General features: G+C 37.3%; 1 long non-coding RNA gene across 1 annotated transcript; it reads right to left on the bottom strand.

The window, feature by feature from the left end:
- Positions 1-23: 23 nt before the first annotated feature.
- Positions 24-12709, bottom strand: LOC122164200. The gene is made up of 3 exons (XR_006170148.1): positions 12640-12709; positions 1071-1417; positions 24-611 (listed from the first exon to the last, which is right to left on the bottom strand). It is a non-coding gene; the product is annotated as an uncharacterized LOC122164200 (long non-coding RNA).
- Positions 12710-22460: the final 9751 nt, after the last annotated feature.

Here is a 22460-nt window from a genome sequence, read left to right as displayed (position 1 = left end):
CGGCCCACCGCTTACGGCCTGCAGCTGCGGCCCCGGCCCCGGCCCCGGGTTTTAGGCAGGGCAGGGCCGCGTTTCGGGGAGTCCGGTTTGGAATGGCCTGTAAATTCTCGGAACAGGACCTTAAAAGGCAGATTTTGAGATGGGTGCAGCCTTTGCAAGTAGTTGCAGATGTTATGTGTTCAGTGCACGGAACTTCTCATACATTTATATTTATCATAGATATACCTAATATTACGAAGCCCAGAGTCTGTTAAAACATTGTTGAAAACCTTTCTGGAGTACAAAGGTTGCAGTGGCACGGTATCACCTGTCTCCCCATGGACAGCTGCAGGCCTTCAGTTGCTGCTCTCCTGGGAGGAACGTAAGCTGGTGGTGAAGGCAGCACAGCAGGACACATGCTAGGGAGACCTTGGCAAGCTACCAGCATAGCTGTGCCCCCGAGCCCTGTGGCCAGCATTATTTCTGTACTGTTCATCAGACCACGCTTGTAACCCCCTGGCCAGCAAACAGCTCCTCCCGTCACACCGAACAGGGAAATCTGTAATTACTCGTGGAGACATGAAGCTTGCAGCGTGCCAAAACTGTGATATGGGCAGGTGGTGGCATCCTGACTAGATGCAAAAGAAAAAAAAAAAAAAAAGAATTCTTCAAAATAAGAACTAGTATCCTGTCATTCCACAAGATCACTGAGAATGGAAACAGGCCTTCCTGTGTACAATTTTTGGCACCAACTTATAAAGAGAGGGCAGTAGCACAGTCTCCTACTGTGCAATGAAAGTTACAGTGATAACAAAGTTTTACAAAAGACGTGCTGTAGAAACACAATTGAGCCCATGGAGTATGCATTTTGTACTTCTTAAACAGTACACCATGTCTTAATTTTCTGCGGTGAGGAACAAATGTGTTATTTTTTAAAACTCTATTCTTTTGCTTGTGAATGATTAACTACTGTCACAAATTGAACTCAAGTCAAGTAAATAAAAGGCTTGCTCTTTTATCTGGGCTGCATAGTGTCAGATCTTTACAACTTAAACAAAATAGATAATTTTGACAAAGTGTGGATGACCTACCCAATGGCTAGCAAGTGGCTGGCACATTTTTTCCGGTGCGAAAGATGTATCATGGATGTCATGTCCTCATAGTCAAGCAGATGAGTAGATGGGCTCAGCTGGAGCAAATTATCGTCTCAGTTCACAAAACAGTAAGCTCTGAAAGATTTATTCTTAGAGTTGGAGTTGGATTTGGAGTGAGGTCCACTATGAATAAGGACAGAGCAGTTAGTTACAGATTTCAAGTTTCCTGATTTTCCTTGGGTTCCAGCTAATGACTTGCCGAAGCCACTTCTTGAGCTTGCTTGAAAGGATGGCTCAGTCCTTAGTTCTGTGTTGTGTGACTCAAACGCAAAATTTGGCCTACGCTGCAAAGAAGTATAACAGCATATGTGACTCTTGAAATTGTTTACTGTGTTTTAGGACCAACAAAAGAAGTTACCAGTTTTTAAGAAAAACTGAGGTGTATTATCATCATCCAACAAAAACTGTCCATAAATACCTCTTAGATCTGGAGTTATTTTCTTCCAAGAAGACCAGACTCAGGAAGTTCATTGGATTGGAAAAGTGACTTTTATTGAAATTGCTACTTTTTTGCTTGTTTTTTTTTTTTGTTTTTTTGTTTTTTAATAGTGAGTAGGGGTATTTCTGTAAAATGACATTAGAGATGTTTCTAAAGACCAGGATTAAAAACGTTAGCTCTGTAAATGCTGAGATTTCAAAACTGTCTTTTCTTAATGATTCCTTTAATCTCTGTCTCGTTTTCCCCTAACATACAGTCTATTTTGGATCCTTTTTCAGGTGCCATTTTCTTCCTGAGTAGCTGCAGAATGTAATGGATAGTTCTAAGTGTCATTTATTGAGTCTAATATTTTCAATTAAATCTCGTCCTAAGGTGTGGTCTTTGCTTTTGTGAACAGATGTGTGCGCATCCTCCCACATCCATATGTATATTAGCATCTTAGGTGATACTTTAAGGTGATATTTTAAAGACTGTGATAAAGACCTCCAAAGCAGACATTTCTCATTCTGTTTTCCAACTGTTCTTTGTTTAGTATCATTTAATACTGAAAAAGTGCAGATCTTCCTGCATAGAATTCCCTTATACCACTGCAATAGAAACTGACATACAAATTCAAACAAAATCCAGGAGGGGCAAACGCTAAGGAACTGATGTTCCTATCTTACCTGCCTTACTTTGAACTTTACCCAGGCACAAGGGTTACAGTTTAAGGTACTAATTTTGCATAGTGCTCTTGAATTGGGAGAAACAAAGCAGAACGAATGAAACCTAACTAGGAACACCAGTCTGCTAGTCCTAAGCTATTTTTGTAATAATTGATTACAGAATTTGTTACAGAACTTACCTGGATATGTTGGGAAAACTAAATAGGAATGAACTGTTCACATATTGTTAATTTTATTAATTTATTTTTGCCAGTGATTTACTTAGTGTCACTGCAACACAAGTGACTCTTTGGAACTGCACAAGACTGTGACTGTCTAACTTATGGTTGTATCTTCTGTTTCATTTTGTTTTCATTTTAGACCTTTTTGTAGGATTATTTGTATAGATCATGAATTACTGCTGTTAAGTTCAAATCTATACTTAGGAAGTGTTGAGAGAACTTCTCTTATTCCTACTTTTCAGTTGTGATGAATTTAGCTACACCTGAGTGCATCTGTGGTATACACCAGACATTTAGGTATTGATGCGTAACACTGTAGTTTAAAAAAATGCACACAATTGCTTTACTTCACGCTTCCTGAAATAACCAGGGAGAATTATCATGATCTGGAATAACCCTTCATTACTTGTTGTACCCTTCATTTATCTTGGGTCCCCAGCCAGATTTAGTCAGTTTATCATTAACCTCCTGCTACCGAGTTCATTTAAAACAAAACAAAGCTGTTCATCATAACTTACAAGGATCCCAAAGTGTGGCAGGTATAACAGATATGTCACCAAGAATTCCAGTCATTTCACTGAATTTAGGTCTGAATTTGGATTCAAATGTGTCAACACTGCTAATAATCTGGAAAACATTTCCTTCCTATTTTTGGAGGAAAGAGAGCTGTTCCTTCAGTTTACATGTTGGAAGAATAGGGAGGGGTGGGGAAGTGAAAATATGAATCTTTCTGAGGCACTGTGACCTCCAGAATTCCTGTGTGTGAGGTATATGTGGCCATTTGACCAATGTCTTTAACATCCCCCTTGGCACTCTTTGAAATTGTCTATTACAAAACAGATGGTGCAGTAGTTACTTTCTGAAAGGCTAGAGTAGCATGACTACATCTGGAATTAATCTTTAGCTCCCTAAACCAATAGATCACCCAGTTTTAAGAGGGCCTTCCAATATAAATGCGTTGCATAAGTACTGAGAAAAATACACAGCTTTAAGGCAGAGTATAAGCAGTCTGGAACTGCTTCATAGTTCATAGGCACACAAGTCTTTCTGTTCAACTGTCTCATTTAAAGCAATTTTTTTTTCTATAAGAAATTCTTTTTTATTTTCATTGAGCAACAGCAGTAAGTAAAATATGTAGCTTCTTAAATGAGATTTTAAAAATCCACAATCTTTTGGGTTTGTATAAAATATTTTCTGTTGATGGATAAAGTATTTCTAAAGCTTTTTAATTTTCAAACTCTCATTTGCCCAAAGGGTAGCTCAAGGTTATATTAAACCAGCATGCACACAGCATCATTCAAATCAAGCTAGCTGTGGAGTTTTGGGTGTCTGTTAAGTGGTATAACAACTGTTCTAAACAATGATGGGAGAGAGCATTAGGGTACTTAGTAATGGTGCCAAGGTAAAAACTGTTTCCACAGTCTTTAATCCCAATGCAAAACAAAATTTTTGTACCTAAGAACCTCGTTTTCCAAAGTGCCTGGTACAGAACTGCACCTCTGCAATCTCTGATCTGGGGAATCTACATATTTAAAACTCTGTTGTTTGTCACTGTTTAAAAAAAAAAAAAAAAAAAAAAAAAAAAAAAAAGTAATGTAAAAAATTCAGTGCTTACTACAGAGGTTCAAATAACAAACTAATGGAAAAGGCTTGTATGCTCTTCTGTCCTTTTGCATATCAGCCAGCACAGAGAGATGTTGAAGATGGGGACAACTGCAGGTTATTTATACAGTGTTAGTTTATATTCCAAGATTAAATTGTTGGCCTTCCAATTACCAAAATGTGTAAGAATCTGAAACACGGAACAAGGTAAGGTGCATTTCACAATACAGATTTGCTGAAGCCAATGGAATTCCACTAGCGTTGCCTCAATCCATTGCTGACTCGTGAAAACAAAATCAACATCTCTACACAACAATAACATGAGTTTTCAGATAGACGGTTGTCATATCAAATCACAGATTGCAGCTACTCTATCTAAGAAGTATTTATAATCACTATAAATTCTTTGCTAGAAAACTGAAATTTTGTTGAACTTTATCCAGTTTTAACATCGGTTTCTTTTCTTACCTCTGGAAGTGCCCACAGTGCAATCATGATAGGGCATTCTGCAAATGCCAGTCTTAGTTTTAGATTCCGATTGCATCACATGATTAGTTCTTTCAATATCAGTTAAAGTATTCCAGTTGTTTTTCGTTTAAGCTTTTCTTTACACTTTCTGTGTAAAGGTTATACATCTGATGCTATAGAGTGTTATGCTGATGTCTTGATTAATTTTACACTTCAGGTTGAGAGTTTTTATGTAGTAGAGTCAAAAGTGCAAACAATTTTATAAACTCTCTAAAGATACACTGGCAGCAGATGTTCTTCATGGACAATACCTATCACAGGTGACTAGAGACACCAGGTGTGGATCTGCCCTTACTCTAGCAAGTTGTCTTCAATGTGGAATGTGCCATGTTCCCTCGTCTGCCTCATTGCTGCCTACATAGGAGCCTTTCTGATGGTCTGTAAATGTTGATCATCATGCAAACTGTACAGAAAACTGGATCAGTATTCTTATTGAAGTTTTTTGTTTTCATTCATCTGTTTTGCATATTACCAGAAAAACATGCCTAGATCCTTACTGGTAACATCTATGGAGGCTGATTAAATAGAAATTATTTCCACCAGTCTATATACACTATACATATTCAAGTCTTACATGTGTTTGTTGACATCTGGAATGCTTTCTGTGTTGATCAGAAAAGTATTTTTTTCAGAAAACATAATATTTAGTTGAAATTTTTCCTAGACCTGGAAAAATGCTGCGTGATTAGTTCTGAAAGCCAGCCACTTGATAACTTTGACATTTTAATATGAAGCAGTAGTTTATGAGAGGGATATTGTAACTATGTAGTTAAGAATGAGTTAAATTTTTTATTTCAAATTTAGCTTATGAACTACACCATAACCTGACATGCAGGTAGGAAATTTTGCTTACAATTATACAATATGGGATTGCCTGCAATTCAGAAAAATGGTGAAAGCTATCCTAATGGGCATCCAAATTCTGTGTGCAAAACAAAGCAGCTAAAATTTCTATTCCTCTGCATTGTCTTAAAAGTTTTTTTTCTTCCATATCTAAAAGCACAGACGTCCACATGAGGGCACCAGCAGACATCTTATTCTCAGACCATTGTGTAATCTGGTTCTGAAATGAACGTGTCAATCAATGGTCGCTCCATACTTACAAAGGTAGAGAGAAGATTGAAATCTTAAACATTACAGTTCCTAGACATTGTTTTATTCTTTCTTTCCAAGACCAAAAAATGTTTTTGTATTTCCCTGCATCTTATATTCAATAGATACCCTAAGGTAAAACTTTTAATCACATGGAGATGGAAGATGTTAAGATATTTAATGAAATAAAATTAAAATCCCATTTTAACCTGGCTACATAATAACACAGAAATAAACTCTCATTAGAATTGGTAATGTTTATTATTTCTTAGCTTTGAAATGAGAAAAAAAATTACAAATTTTAGCTTCATTTTTATTAAGTCCACACATACATGCAGACAGCAAACAATCAATTTGTAGAAGTTATACAATCTTTTTCTGTATAAAGCAAAAGAGAAGCAATTATATAATAATGTAAGCAGAGAGCAATTATTGTTGCTCTATTCTGGGTTAGGCGGAGGATTCAGGACCAAGTCTGCCTCCTTCCTTTCCATGCTGAACTCCAAGAACATCCACCAACATAGACACAGAACCTGAACAATCACATTTCCTCTCCAACTCCAAATGTGCCAGGCAATCAAAAGTATGGAGGCATGATACTTTATTCAGTAGGCCAGCACAGTGCACATTAGGAGGAGGATGTAACAATGTATTTGTTAAATAGGAAAGGTTACGCCAAGCATAGGGTGTTTTTCTTCAAAATCAACTGTGCAGCTTTTTAAAGAACAGAGAAACTTGACAAGAACTTCCAAAACACTCTGGAAATTATTTGGAAATCTGTCTTAACATAGTAAGAGTGATCTCTCTAGACTCTATTCAAGTGGAAACCTGTGTGCTTTTCTGAAGTCATTCTAAAGAGCTAAAATAACTTGCTTACCTCTGGCCAAAGCTTGTTGCTCCACTGACTGTTGGGGTAGTCTAGAGAAATTAGGCTCTCTGGGCTTACTTTCATCTTTGTGAGTGCTTTCCTGGTGGCAGGGAAATACTATTATTTAAAGATTAGAAATATCATGTAACATAGACTTCTGGAATGGGAAGAATCCAGAAAATGTTTGCATCCCCAAGAAGGCAAAGAATTGGAAAATTCATAAAGTTTGATCTGAGGACTACCCTCAATTAGGCAGAAGCACATTTTATTGCTTGAGAACAAACTTGAGAGCAGGTGTGGACATGAAACAGTTGTGATTATGTAAATCTACTAAAAGTGTTGATGCAGAGTGGTGACTTTAAGGAATCTTTAAATTAGATTTTCTAAGAAAAAATGGTCACCTGAAAGGACAGTAATTTACTCTTAATGATAGCTGTATCTTAGAGAAAGGGAAGAGTGGAAGAAGGGTTGTTTGATTGTCTTCTTGCATTGCGTTTTTTCAAAAACAATTTTAAGGGGAAATAATCAGCAGTCATTAAATATTGCAATAATAGAAATTCTAGTTGAACCATAACATATGTGCTGAGCTATTTAGAACACCAAGTTAGGTGAGTATATATTCATCAGTTAACAAACGTGATTTGTCAACTTGACTGATTGAGGTAAGCTTTTTTTTTTCAATATGCTGCCTCTGAAACCAATTAAAAATGAGAATGAGTTTGAAGCTGTTGCACTGCTTAGTGAATGGAGAACTTGCTGTCTAGTTTCTTTTAACAGCACCTCCAAGATGAAAAGGAAAGATGGCCATGCACTGTAGCATCACTATATTGAAGAGATTAGAGATTTTAGTTTGATAGAACACACTTGTAGGCACTGGAAGACGTTTAAAGTCACTTTAGAACTGATTATAAATTAGAATGGACATCAATTTAGTGTAACACAGATGATAATGTATGAGAAATGAAAATTTCCATGTCCTGAGAGACAACAAAACTAATGATAACATGGAAACTGAGATTTTCAACATGTGCGTTAAGACAGAAGAATTAATGCAGCAAAAGCGGCTGAGTAAAACAAAGACTATTGGTCCCCTAAGCACTGTAGGAGTACTGACAACCAAGTGTAATTGTGAAGCTGGCATATCTCCATGTGCCAGACTCCATTTAGTGCATATGAGTACAGTCAAAGTGACTTCTCAGAGATTTTGAAAGCATCAGAAGAACTAGTCCCAAGGGTTAAAAACAAAAGGCTGTAAATTCATACTGGAGTGTGGGGCGTTGTCAAAGCCTGTTGCAGGAGCTTCAGTTTGTTTAGCTAGGTTCAGAACTAAGACTTGTCACAAATAATGGCACCCATTTCACCTAACTTTAGCTGTCCAAGTGTCACTTAGGTAGCACTAGTGCTAGTGCTTAGTCTTCTTCTATAGCCAGCCTATCTTTTATAATTACTCTCAGTAGAATATCTGCTATCTAACAACAACTGTGAAGCTTCAGTTTGGGACTAGATTATATACCTAACCCTTTTTATCTCCTTTCAGCTTGTAACACTCTGTACCACAAGACCAACCAACTGGGTCTGCTTACTCAGGCTTCTGGAAGCTCCTGAATCTGGTCAGCATTATATCAGTGATATCTTAATAAAAATAATGAGAAAGCTGTGAAGTAGAGGAGTGGTCTAGATGCTTAGTTATACATGTGCAAACATATAATACAGACATTGAACACACAGCAAGGGTTGCTATATAGGATGCTGACTCTTTAAAATGGTTACAGTCATAACTAGAGAAGTCAAATTTCCCTCTGCTGTTCTCTCTTTCTATATATATACAGTGAGAGCTTGGATCTTGCATGTATTGAGTTTCTCTTACCACTTAAAATCATAAATGGAGTAAATTGTTTCAAACTGACTATTTCACAAACTGAATCCAAATGTATCAACACAAAATTTGTGTGATACAAGTCATAAAGTTTTCTGAAAGGTTTCTACTTTTCCAGTGCTGCATTTGGAGTAATGCTATTAAAAAAAAAAAAAAATAGTAAAAGCAATAGTAAAAAAATAAAAAGGAAAACCACACACACACACACACACACGAAAACAAAGCATAACACAGATCTTGCAAATTAAAAGAATAATCCTTCCATGAGCAGAAGTATTAAAATATTGTCTGTGGATTAACTCAGATGACTCACCAGATATTGCAACCATGGAGATCAAATAGTGATATATTTGATAAAGAGATTAGGGCAAACAGCAGCAATGGCACGTTTTCCAGATGTTATGTAAAGCAGAATTATAGTACAACTTTTTTTAAATTCAGGGCATATACTGTTATTTTTCCCTCTGTATATTCTGGCCTCTGGGCATATTTCTGTTCTTCCCTTCCATGCTCTGTTCAGCTTTCACTGTTACATGCACTACAAGGGAACTGCAGCCACTTTTCGCAAGCAGCAGCAGGACACAGACATGCTTGTGCCCAGCTGAAGTTTGGTCTGAAGGTAAGAGAGCAGCAACCCTTTCCTCACCACCCTTGCAGTGACTCTGTGCTGCTGTACCCTAACATTATAAGGTTCTGGGAATAGTGAACCTGGGTTTTTTTTAAAGAGCTAATGTCCTTCCATCATTATGCAGTACCAATACAAGTAGAAAATGCTGATTAAAATGATTAAGTATTGATTAAAATAAATAAATGTATCTTTATAGTTAAACATGGCACTTGAGTTAACACTACTACTGCAATTCATGTTTTCCTGACTGGTCAGAATTTATAGGTGATCCCACTTGTACGTAGCCTTGTGTCTTCCTCTTAAGCTTGTCTGTCTAAACAAGGAGAGGTATAAATGGCTGGACTTTGTAGCACACCCTGTCTGCTTAACACAAGGAGTGGTGGGCTTGAGTTTTGCAGTTATGTGTGTTTTCTGTCAGGAGGACATTTACAATCTTCTTGAAAGAATTTGCATGTCTTGTCAAAATTTATAACACTCTTCAAGTATTGCAGATAACTGCTTAGCACTAACCTTTTGTTTTTAAAATAAGCAGATACAGTCCAATCAACCTAGTGCTAACAATTAGTGATCTAGTATTAAAAGGCTCGTGAAAGCATTTGCTGCTGTAGTTTGTGCACACATAGCATTTCTCATCCCGTAACCACTTTCAGCTACCTTTGCCAGCCTCACCATCAAATGTGGCAGCTGCTGAAAACCCTCTAGGCCCAGCCAAAAAAAGCTTAGCAAAGAGTATCACTTCTCCCTGCAGCTGCATGGATGTTGATGCCAACTCAGCAGACAAGGTATGGGTGGGAACAAGTAGTGGGAAGGTGGGATCATTTGTTTCAGCAGCAGTCTGGAGTTCGTGCCAAAATAAATTGCTCATGGGACTACTGACTGAGGATTGCCAATATTACACTGATATGGAAGTAGAAATTCATGCTGATAAAGTCTTTTGTTAGTAATTCATAAATCTAAGAACATAAATGTGAACCTAGATTTCAGAACTTTAGTTTTTCAATATCAGAATGATATTGTTCTCTCAATACTAAATCAGACAAGTTTAAATATTTGTGTCTAAAGGTGGCATGCTGATATCAAATAAATGAAAGTGTGACTTAATGAAATTGAGTGCATTTCATCTTCTGTCCATGCTCATCAGCAGCTGAGCTGATGAGTCAGGGTGCCTGTACCCCCAGACACAGAACTGTCATTGTGGGAAGATCAAGGGGTGGGGTCTTTGAGGTAATGTTGTCCTTTACTGTGAGAGTAAGTGTAAACTCTATGACCATTCTTCTCTTCCCTTCCCCGCCCTTCCCTTCCTTTCCCTTTTCTTTTCTCTTTTCAAATTAAAAACTCAAAAGTGACATTTTTAAGCTAAAGAAATTATATTTGAAGAAAATTTGGAGAAATCTCTAGAATATTGAGTAACCTCTTACCATTAAGTGAGGGCCTACGGATTATTCAACTAATCTGGAATAAAGCTTTCACTGTAAAAGTTAATTCTCCAAAGTGGAAATTGATATGGAATTTCCTTTGGGCTCAGGACTCAGAACACTGACCTGGGAAATGAATGTGATTTGTAACAAATCTAATATGGGCTCAAAAGCTATACAGCCTCCTCCAGTGATCCCAAGGTAATCATTCTTTTCTTCAGTGCTTCTGTAGCTCCTACTCCTTTGCAAAAATCATCTTGGGAAGACTTTTCAGGACTGAGGGAAAATGCCTCTTTTAAGTTCTCTCCTCCTGAATTCCCAGGAGTTTCTCAGTTTTGTATAGCTCTGGCATCAGTCCAACTTAAAACTGGCCATTTCCAGTTTTTGCCTCTTTATAACTAGCTTGGAATAGTGCACATACTCATCCATGTATGGATTAACATGGTTAGTGGAAGCTTGTAGCTAATAATGTTAGTAAATTTGAGATTTTTATTTGGATTTTTCACTTGAACTTCATCAGAAAGAGGATGGAGCAGTCTGTGATTTCTTTTTGAAAAAAAGTTGTTGCTTAATATAGTCATGCATTTTTCTCTCCAAAAAGAAGGATAAGAGTTCACCTATTCAACTGTCTTCAACACAGTGACATTGTTCCACCGTACAGCTTACGTGGGAGAATAGATAGTGTGAAGTGAGGAAATGTGGTTTGGGAGTCATTTCTACTTGCCTATTTTTCACTCTCTGGATGTATGGCAGTCCTGTTTTTGTAAACTCTTGGGTACCTGTTTTAGCTTTACAGCTTTTTTAGTTTTTACATCTGCAGAATCCCCTCTCTGTGATCAGGTGGTAATGGAGAAAATGTAAAGTTTGATGCAATTTGTGTTTGTTGCAAATCACAGTATCACTTTATCTATACATATAAACTGTAAAGAACTGTAACCTTGAGACTGTATATTACTAAACAGAGATTTGTCTTTTTTTCTCTTTCAACTATGTATTCTCCTTCCCTTTGGTTTCTTTAGAAGACCAGGGTAAATTAGAGTACAGTGCAGCTCTGAAATAAAATTCATATTCTTACATTCAAAGACCAGTATTCGAAAGAAGTAAGCAACGTAGTACCAGTGCATGAATAAGATGCAGCAACATACCCAAAAAGTAGAATCTGAGGTGGAAAAGCAGAACATGTTTCTTCCAAAGACTGTAGTATTATTGTTTCTACATCCGTACTGCTGCATAATATTGCTATATTGAGCACCGTCAAGCATGTTTTACTGTTAGAATCAGATTACTGAGGCTTGAGAGCCGTTGCTACCATTTACTAAATGTGGAGAAATTTATCTTCAACTTACAGAGTACAAAGGGAAAAAAATAGTGTTAATTGTCAGGAGCAGATTTTACTTCATTCTGTAGAAACTGTATTCTGTTCAAAAGCAGTATATTTGATATATGTCAAAAAGAGTATCAATCTTTTAAACAAGTATTTCCAACCATGTGAGAATTTTGTACAATATTGCTAAGAGGAAGAATGAAATATGATAAAAATATATAAAATAATGCTATTAAGTATCCTTTTTAAGATCAGTTTGTATAATTACACTTTCATGCAGACCAAAGTGCAATAGATCACTTAATTATTATTACTTATTATTAATTATCACAGTATCCTTAAACATTATAGCACATCAAGCTGGAAAGAGGGCCTGAGACCACAGGAGTACCAAGCAACAAAGCCTTCTGTTAGCATAAGAATAATGGAATCATAGGAGATCCCAAGTTGGAAAGGACCCACAAAGATAATTGAGTCCAATTCCTGGATTCACACAGGACCACCCAAAATCCAAACCACATATCTGAGACCTGTGTCCAAACCTTCCTTGAACTCCAGCAGCTTAGAGCTGTGATCTCTGCCCTGGGAAACCTGTTCCAATGCCCGACCACTCTCTCAGTGAAGAGAGTTACCGAAGAGTACCTTACCAAAAGTGTTGTAAGAAAAAAAAAATCTGATACACTTGGCCACAGCATTAAGTAAAGCATGTATATTTCCATAGAGAAAACACAAATATAACAGCATTCTGTCTGCAGATGAGAAATCAACACAGATAGTCACCAAGGTATGCTCATCACTGACATGTATTGAGAACTCTCCCAGAACTCACACACATCATCCACACATACCTTTGGGAAATCACTTCTACTCCCTGGAGCTGGGCATGACCATGAGGCATACCAGCATCATTTCACTGAGCAATCCCAAGTGACCAGAGTCCCTCTGATGGGACAGAGACATTTGTTGACAGGAAAATAGTAGGAATTTATACAATTACGCAACACTTTTTGTAACTATTTCAAGTTCAGTACCTTTGCTTGGCACAATTTGTGGCTGGATAATTCTTGCCTTTAATAGTATTGGCCATTATGTGAATATTACATTTAATCACAGGGAAATAACAGAATAGTTGTAAACACTTTCAGTTTCCTGAATCAGTGGCAGAATGGATTTAAACTAACCCTGACAATCAAGTGGTGTCATCCCAGGATGACGTGGCAGGTGTTGATCTTTACTCCTGCTGGCGATGACAGGACCTGAGGGAGCAGCATGGAGCTGCATTAGGGAAGGGTCGGGTTGGAGTTTAGGAAAAGGTTCTTCACCAGAGGGTGGCTAGAACCATGAACAGGCTGTCCAGGGCTGTAGTTGTTGCCCCAAGCTGCCTGAGTTCAAGTAGCATTTGGACTACACTCTCAGACATGGGGTTTGAATTTTGGGTGTTCCTGTGCGGAGCCAAGGGTTGGACTCACTGATCTTTGTGGATCTCTTCCAACTTGGGATATCCTATGATTACATGGTTCTGAGTCTCTGCAGCCAAGACCTGTTAAAATAATCATTTATTTTCCTTGTTGTTTTTGAGACATGGAAACTTTGTCAACCTTGAAACAGAATGAACTGCCAGCAGTGTAGTTGTTTTGAGTAAATATTCCCAGGATTTCAACACACCATGGATGGCAATGACGTCTCTTTTAATGTTTGTTGTCCGAATTCCAACGCACAATATTGAATATAAAACACAAGACTGCAGGTTATGCTGCAAGAAATTTAAGCAGATAAAACAGATCTTAATAGCTCTGCTTCCTTCCCCTTTTATTTTAATGTTGCTATATTATTTCCATAATTTTTAGTTATACCAATTTTGAAGGGGCTACTCTTCCAAAAGCAACTTTCTCGAGGAGTAATTTGGAGAAGAATAATTCCATTGTGTGCATTTTTTAAGTTTCTATTTAAAAAATCTTTTTTTTTCCCTCTCTACTAAGAATGCTCTAGGTGGACTTCATTTTATTTTTATTTGGGTAGCAAGCACTGTGTCTCTGAAGCAAAAAGGCTTGTCTTCCTAAAGTCAGGTCAAGGTAATTGTATAGTTAGAGCAATACCCATTCTTCTCCTCCTCTAAAAAAAAAAAAAAAAGAAAAGAAAAAGAAAGACTTGTGAATTACCTGTTGCAGATGGTAAGGAAAATATTTTCACAACATCATGAGTCAAGCACTGGAGCTGGTTGCCCAGAATGAATATGGAGTCCCCATCCTTGAAAGAATGTAAAGCTTGACTGAGGTAAGCACTGAGCAGCCTGTCCTGAAAGTAGTCCTGCTCCAAAATTGCATGGACTGGATGATGAGAAAAGAGGTAAGGGCCTCAAGTAGCTCTAGGCAAAGTTCAAATATCAGGAAGATTTTTTCCACAGATAGGCTGGTTAGGCATGGGAGTGAGCTATTGAAACAGGTGGTATAGTTGCCATCCCTAGCAGCATTTATGAGGCCTGTGCACTTAGGTACACAGTTTAATGATAGACATGGTAGTGTTAGGTGGATGGTTGGACTTTTCCAACCTAAATTATTCTATGATTATATATCCAGAGGACCCCTGCAATGTAGATTCTCCTATGAATCTATTATTTTGAGGACCTCCACATGCTCATTTCTTCAAATCTTACACTTTAATTCCCGATGGATCCCCATGCTCAGAACCACATTTATTAATTCCTCAAACTTGGCAGCCCCTACCCAGATCTTTATTAATCAGTAAAATAAAATAGCTGAATGTGGAGGAGAAAATGAGAGAGCCAAAGGATTATTACAAATTAAATGGATATTTAAAAAGTGGGACACCTTTCTCAGGAACTAGGAAAGAATGGAATAATCTTGGTCACCAACAATAGAAGGCAGACTTCCTTTCACAAAAACTGCCTTTATTGCTGTCTAGCATTATTGTCAGTAATGAGGTTAACACTGATCTGCACATTCTGAGATCAAAACGAGGTCGTCATTTCTTTAGTGAAGCAATGGAACAAGTTGACCAAAGAGATGGTGGGTAACCCAGCCCTGGAGACATTCAAGGTCAGACTGGATGGGGCTCTGGACAGTGTGATCTAGCTGTTAGTGTCCCTGTTCTTTGCAGGGGAGTTGGACTTGATGACCTTTAATAATCCCTTCCAACTCAAATTATTTTTCAATTCTATTCTTAATATTCTGAATTCCAAAATATATCTGTGTGCTGGCTTTTCTGACTACAGTTTCACGTGGCAAGCATTATAAATATTTGTCATCAGCCCTGACACAGGGAAAACAACAAGTTCACGTTTTTCTTCTGCTGAGGCATTGTCTAGATTTTTGCATTTTGTCCAGGTACTGGGCTTGGACCACAAAATGCTGATCCACATCTGGAATTATCCCAGTGTTCAGGATTTTTTCTCAGCCCATTAGATTGCAAACTATTCAGAGGCAGAAAATACCCTTATTTTTACATCTTCCTCAGAGAGTAGAGTAGGAGACCTGGTTCCACTATTTGACCCATTTTAGTGGGTTTCTCGCAGCCCTCTCAAAGTTTATTTCTTGCTGCCTGAGTCCCTGGGGATATAAGAAACAAAGACCAGCATGTTTTTTGCCTGTAGCGCTGAGCAGCAGTGTGGCGTCTCTGGTTACCATATGTCCTAACACGCAAATGCATGGTGCCAGCTCATGCAACTACATGCACTATGCTGCTGACTGAATAAAAGCATCACACAGGATTTGGCTGCATCACTTTCTTGCCTGCAGGTCTACACTTTCTTTCTTCCTCTCATTCATCCTCAGTTTTATGCATACCAAATTTAGGTTTGAGAGACATAAGCTGATGGCAAAGGCCTGATGTACCAAGTTTAACTGAGGGACTTAACACAGGAGCACATTTAGCCTAGGCTACCTTAATGGTCTGTTCGAAGAATGAGAGACATTTTCAGCAGGGGATTTAGGAGGGAGCTGAATAACACTGGAAATTTCTTCCCTTTTCTCTTTTGGGAGTGAGCTAACAATGAATACATTCCTAATTAAGATACCTGGCCAGTTGCCTAGAGTTAGGTGATATAAAGCAAGCCACAGCATAAAAGCTAGTAGGGCCAACTGTAATCCTAAACAGTCCGTGCAACAACTTCATTTTCATAGCAACCCCTCAGACCTGTCATATTTATTCTTTCTTCTGTTTTTACACTGTCACATGCCAACAACGCTGTACTTGCTAGCAATGTGCAAGCCACAGTAACTCATCTTTTTCATGCAGGTGTAAGGAACAACAAGCTACCTAGAGTGCCCCAGGAGTCCATGCCAGCAAATAGCTGTACTACACAATGCCTGTTACTCTGGCCTCGCCACTCTGCTAAAGAATAAAGTTCAGCATTTCTACAGAAATGATTCGTGAGATTCACATCCTGATTGGGATTTGACCCCACATCCCCCATGATGAGATCTCTCTGCGAGAGAAAGTGACATAGAATTTCAGAAAGAGTGAAGCATGAAGAAGCTACAAAGAAGGGAGAAGTGCAAAACACACTGAAAAGGAAAGGGGAATTGCAGCAGATGTGTTCTTCTGGATTCTATAGGAATTTCTTTTTCCTCTCTTGGTTCAGAATTTCAGTATCATGTACCTGGCTGTCATTTTGTCAATATGTAATAATTGTCTACTAGTAAATATCAGGTGCATCTCGCTAGCATCCCATGCTGCTTGGGTCAAAGAGAGCTTCCAGTAACTTCTAGTAGATTCATTAGGCACTGCTTACATTTCTGGATACAAAGGCCTCAGACTGCTGCAAAGCAAGTTCTGCAGTGCTTTGGGACTCTGCCTGTCTCACTGAAGCCTTTGTGCATTTTCAGTGGATCTGATGCATTCCTTTTAACTGCTTTGAACAAATTCAGGGACACCATATAGAATCATAGAATCATAGAATCACAAGGTTGGAAACGACCTATAAGATCTGCTAGTCCAACCGTCTTCTCATTACCACTGCTACCACAAGCTACTAAAGCATATATCGCAGCTCCTCATCCAGGCACCTCTTGAACACTGCCAGGGACAGCGACTCTACCACCTCTCTTTAGAAACACAAAAACATCTGGCTTTCTAAATTTTAATGTTTTCTGGAAAACGTATTTCTTTATCTACAAAATGTCATGAAGTTTATGCCATTACTTTTTATGCCAGAATAGCCTGTAGAAGAGGAAGCAATTATAGCAGTAGTGTGAAGCTTTTTGTCTAAGATGCTTCCTAGTTTACCTCTATTTTTGTCCATAAATATTTCACCATTACCCCTGCTCTGATACTAAATTAGTTTTATAAATGTGCAACTAGAGGTGAGCTTAGTCTAGGCTAGTGAACTAGTGTATATGGTTTTGTGTTTATCATTATCTGTTTGAGAGTCTTATTTCCAAAGAATCCAAACCTGGATCCAAATTCAGAGTCCTTAGATAGTCTCTGTCACTGCAGAAGGCTCAAACAAAACAACCAATCACGACTTTGAAGACAGTTTTATTCTCAATCCTGATCCAAATTCTTGAATTCCTCTCTTTCCTCCATCCCTTTAATCTAGATTAGAGATAAGATCCTAAGAGCACAAGAAAAAAAGAATATCAACAGTAGATATTAATTGCCCTGTATCAGTCCCTAAGGAGCTCTCAAAATATTTAGACAGTATGACGTGAGAACATTGATAAAGAAAAAGAAAAAATGTTGGTAATTACAGCAAAGTTTAAATATCACATGTAATTTGTAACAAAGACCTCTAAAAATAACAGGAAAAAAAAGAAAAAAAAAAAAAAAAAGAATAAAATAGCATAATAAAGGGAAAAAAAAAATTAAATCAAAATCAAAGCATTGTCCTCCATGCCATAGGGGTCACATGAATGAAATATTTCTAATGTCCTTCCAAAAAGAAAACATCATGAAAAGCCTGAAAGAATTGAGTTCTGAATTAATTCTCCAACAACATTCAGAACACTTCCCTCTCTCTTCCATCCCAGCATTTTTCCTAAGGCCTCTTTCTTGACCCATGAAAAACATACAGTTGTCATAAACAAAAAGTAAACTTCTGACCATTTATTGAAGATTAAAACTATTTAAGTAACACACTGCAGTAAACAAATCTTAAACCAAAAGTATAGACAAGTTTGGAAAGAAGAGATAGGAAAGTTAATATCTGTATTTTATTGATTTTATTATTACTTGTGTAAGGAATAAGTTGAAAATTTTTACCAAACAAATGCCAGTCAATGAAATCTGCAAAAGTTTACAGTAGATTAGCTTAACCCAATATTTTTGGAAATTAATGTGGGTCATATGTGATACTTCTTTTACTGGGCATAAATGAACAACTGTCTTAAAATCAGTCTTACTACCAGCATACAAGGTATTGGCACATATGACTGTTCAGCAGCCTCTGCTCAGAGCTTCCTTCTCGCTCTTGCTGGAGCCTTCTCACCTTCTTCCTTATTGCTTTACATCTGCTGATTTTCTTGTCTTTCATCAGACATTTAAAACTCTAGAAAAATTGGTGTTTAATATACTTCACTCTAGTGTAGCAAGTCTTTTTTTTTTTTTTTTTTTTTTGAGTTTTTGCTTATTTTGTTATAAGATACATTTTGATACAGCCCTACAATATTTTCATCAAGATGGAACACTGGGGGCATTTTCATTGAGCTGAAGGATATGCCACAATTTTAAGATAGTTTTTAATGTGGTTCTTCAGTGACATATATTTTATTTTATTTTATTTTTGCTGTAAAAGAAAAACACAACAAAAGGAATTAGCCTGGGGAAAATGCCACAGAGATACTGTTAAGAAGTCTGACTTAAAGCCAAGTAGCATATGCCGAGTGAATGCTCAGTCCACCCATTGTGCTTACAGCCACAGGGGGCTGAGAATAATACCCTATGTGATTTTAACAGAACCATGGTAAAAATATTTTGGTCTAGCTGCTTCAGCTGCTGAAATCAGAGACCTTGTTTTGTAATTAAATATATACATTATTTTAGCATAGTTTTTTTTATTTCTGTGTTAAAAGTACATAAATATGTATTTAAAGAAGAACTGTTAAGAGAGTGCAACCTGCCACTTAGCACACAGTAGTATTAACAAATTTAACCCAAGTACCACTTTTAACCCTATAAAGGTGATGAACTGGTAAGGACTCAGCTATTGCAGAGGTTGTGGCCATGGTGCATTTACTAGCTACTTCTTTGCCCACGAAGAATCCTATAAAGAACTACTTGAGTCTCATGTAATTTTGAGCAGTCTGTGGATGGCTTTAAGCTGGACTAAGAAAAACACAGCTTTCAAACTTAGGCCAGAACTATAAAAGTGAAAAGGCAGATGACCTTTGTTCAGTTTTAACTCCCCTGTGCCGAAAACAGCATGATTTAACAAAGAATCTGATCCATCTTGGACAGCATTCCTTTCAGTTAAAAGAAGGATAATGATTTAGGACCACCTGATAACTTGCAAATTGTAGACATGCAAAACAAGGAGACTGGCTGTGTTGGCCAATGTCCTAGGAAACACACATCTAGGAGACAAAGACCTGGTGAAACCACTGCCTCCTCAGATCACTGTGGTGGCGAAAGCAGAAGGTGGCTCTTAAGACAAGAAGCAGAGTCCTGATCTTTTCTGGAAGTACCTCTCGCTTAAGGCTTGGAAAAAATCCATGCCTCAGCCTTAAGGAAAGGAAACTGTCTTTGCTAGAGTATTAACTACAACCTTCAAAACAAAACTTGTTAGTATTTTGTCACAGAAGTCCTGTTGATTTATGAGGCTTTGGGAGTGCAATAAATAAATCACAGCAGTACTTATTTCTTTGTGTGAAGATTTGCAAAACAAATAATAAAGTGTTGATGTGATTTTTTTTATTCCAAAATTTACTTAATCTTGCTCAATTGAATCTACATAGGTTGCTCTGAAAGTAATGCCTCCTATTTATTTCCATGGAAATGACAACTCATACAAAGAGCACAATAACACTACTGGATAGAGCAAATTCTCAGCTACAAAACACTCTTATTCAACACAGTCACCACCATTAACTGTGCGTTTTTGCCAGTGATGAACAAGAACCTGAATGTCACTCTCATAAAAATCTGCACCAGCAGAGGTGGCCCACGCTGGCTGTCACCACTGCTGAAACACCCACCACCTCACTGTGCTCACTTCCACTGTTTGGTCTCCACCAATATTCATTAAGTATCAATGAATGTCAGTGGGTGCCAATTTTTCATCGAGGAATTCAGTGACTCATCTTTGTTTCATACACACTTCCATGTCAGATGTCATTCTGCCAGACTGCCCCTCTGTTGCCATTATTGCTGCCGTGGCAACAGAATGTAATGGGATATTGGTGGGAAGGTTCAGCCTCTACTGCCATACAACAGACACCCACCTCTGATGTTTTGAGCAAAAGTCAAAAAATTGGAGGCATTACTTTCAGAGCAGCCCTCATAGTTTCCTCCTTTAAAATAAGCTGTCTTGAAATAGATGTAGAAAACCAGCAGGTCTGGTAGAATTTGATTGGGGTTTCTGGAGTCACTGTTAAAATTCTTACAAAAAAAACATTCAGATCCTAACTTCTATTTGTCATGGGAAACACTCTCCCATAAATTTTACAAAAACTAGATGATGCATTGTAGCATTAAAAAGAACTAGCTAGAAAAAAAAGAGGAAAAAAAATAAAAAAGTATTAATAAAGCTAATAAGCATTGACTTTCCAGCAAAATAAATGGAAATAAGAAATGGCTTTATTTTATCTCTTACAGTAATGAGTAATTGAATAGAAGCTTTCCGCTTAAGAAGACTCAGATGTTTTTCATTAAGACTGCTAAAATGCTTAACAAACTGTTTCAGAATTTGCCAAATTACATCCATCTGCATAAACTAATAAAATATAAATGATCATTTCCAGTAGTTCTGAAGATATATTAACTCAAAAGTTGATATATTAAGCATATTTCGCAATCTAATTCATTTCTTATTCTTCATCCCACAGTACATTAAAAAATATAGTTTTACACATAACACATGCTGACATCGCAGATGTCCCACCACGCCACAGCCATGCCAGTCTGAACTCCCAGGGACTTCCATGCTATCTATATGCTACATTGCCTCTTGAAAGAGTCTGTTTTTTCAATTAGTGATATTGCACTCCTTTTGTTTTTGGCAAGGGTCTTTCAGTGGAGTGACATGATATGAAATAGAATAACCTGATGAAATATAATAAGTTAATAATGGTGTTGTACACAGAGTACCTTTCATCATGACATATCCCAAAGAGTTTTACAGACTACATATAAAAAAATCATTCTTTACCCACCACTGAAATACAGTTACTGCTGGAGAGGAATAGGGTAAACCAGACCATGCCAGGAATAACAGCTTTTTTGAAGAAAGGAAGTTAAGAAAAATGGCTTCATAAGAAACAACAATGGGAATATTTAGGGAGACCGGATCCAATTACTAGCATTTGCATTTGGTCAATGTGTTTAAAGGATTTCTTGTAAATACGTGAATCAGTAATAGGGATATAAGTATTTCATTTCTCAAGACTTCATTTCGCCTCTTCTCAGAAACAGTACCTTCAGCAGCAGGGGAAAGAAAAGAAGAAGAAACATAGTTATCCATTGAAGGGCTAATTCAGAATTCACTCTGAGGAGAAAAATGGTTATTCACTAAAATGTTTAATCAAAATGTTCATTTTCTCCCAAGTACTAAACAGTCCCAAGTCTTCTAACTGGTGTAATTTATTAAGGAGGCTATTTGTGTATAACCATTTGAAATCTTTTCACATCTGAATCTGAATCAAGGTGTCATTCAGTGAAAAAGCTGGCAGTTGTAAAAGCATTTTTTTATTTGCTCTCCGTGGTGTATGATATATGTTCACATATTGGTACAGTGAAATATAAAAAACAATGTAACTGTGAGCTATGTGCATTTACAGTATAGGTTCAGCACTCTTGGTTTCAAAAATACAGTTAAGTTGTTATAAGTCATCTGAGCCATGGTAATTGACCGTGTCTACTGGCCTTTACTAGTAGCAAACTCATTAAAAATAACTTAAATCTTTTCCTTTATGGATTGACAGTGACCCCCATGAGAGGGGTCATTTGATGCACTGAACCCTTTGCAGCCTGATCAAATGTTCTTGCTGAAAAGAATTATTGAAAAATAAGTCATATGAGAGTAGTAAAGGAGAGGTAGATGGTTCATCCTCTGTTTATTGACAATTAGTAAGGTACATAAGTCCATAAGTCTACCTTGTTTATAAGGTAGAATTAGGCAGATATAAGAAAAGAACTTGTTCATTCCTTCTTGAAAACTTGGAAAATTAATGGATTAATTAATTAATTAATGGAATGCACATGAGCAGAGCATTCACTACCTGAAGGTTTATAAACAGAGAGTAATAGTTAATGGTAGTAGGTCAAGCTGCTGGTAAATTATTCATGCAGTGTCACAGGGATGAGTCATGTCAATACTGATTCATTGAAGAAGATAGGAAAACTATAGCAATTAAGTTTGCAGGTGATAGAACAAAGGGAAGTGAAACAAACATTCAGGAAGATGGAAGTAATTATAAAGTCCACACTAAGAGGTAAGGAATATGAGTTTCCAGCCTGGGGAAAAAAAAAAAAAAAAAAAAAAAAAAAAAAAAAAAAA

This window comes from Centrocercus urophasianus, unplaced genomic scaffold, assembly GCF_019232065.1.
Source record: "Centrocercus urophasianus isolate 14NV4802_14NV808 unplaced genomic scaffold, USGS_Curo_1.0 seq_25, whole genome shotgun sequence".
Classification (NCBI taxonomy): domain Eukaryota; kingdom Metazoa; phylum Chordata; class Aves; order Galliformes; family Phasianidae; genus Centrocercus; species Centrocercus urophasianus.
This window is presented reverse-complemented; position numbering and strand designations above follow the sequence as displayed.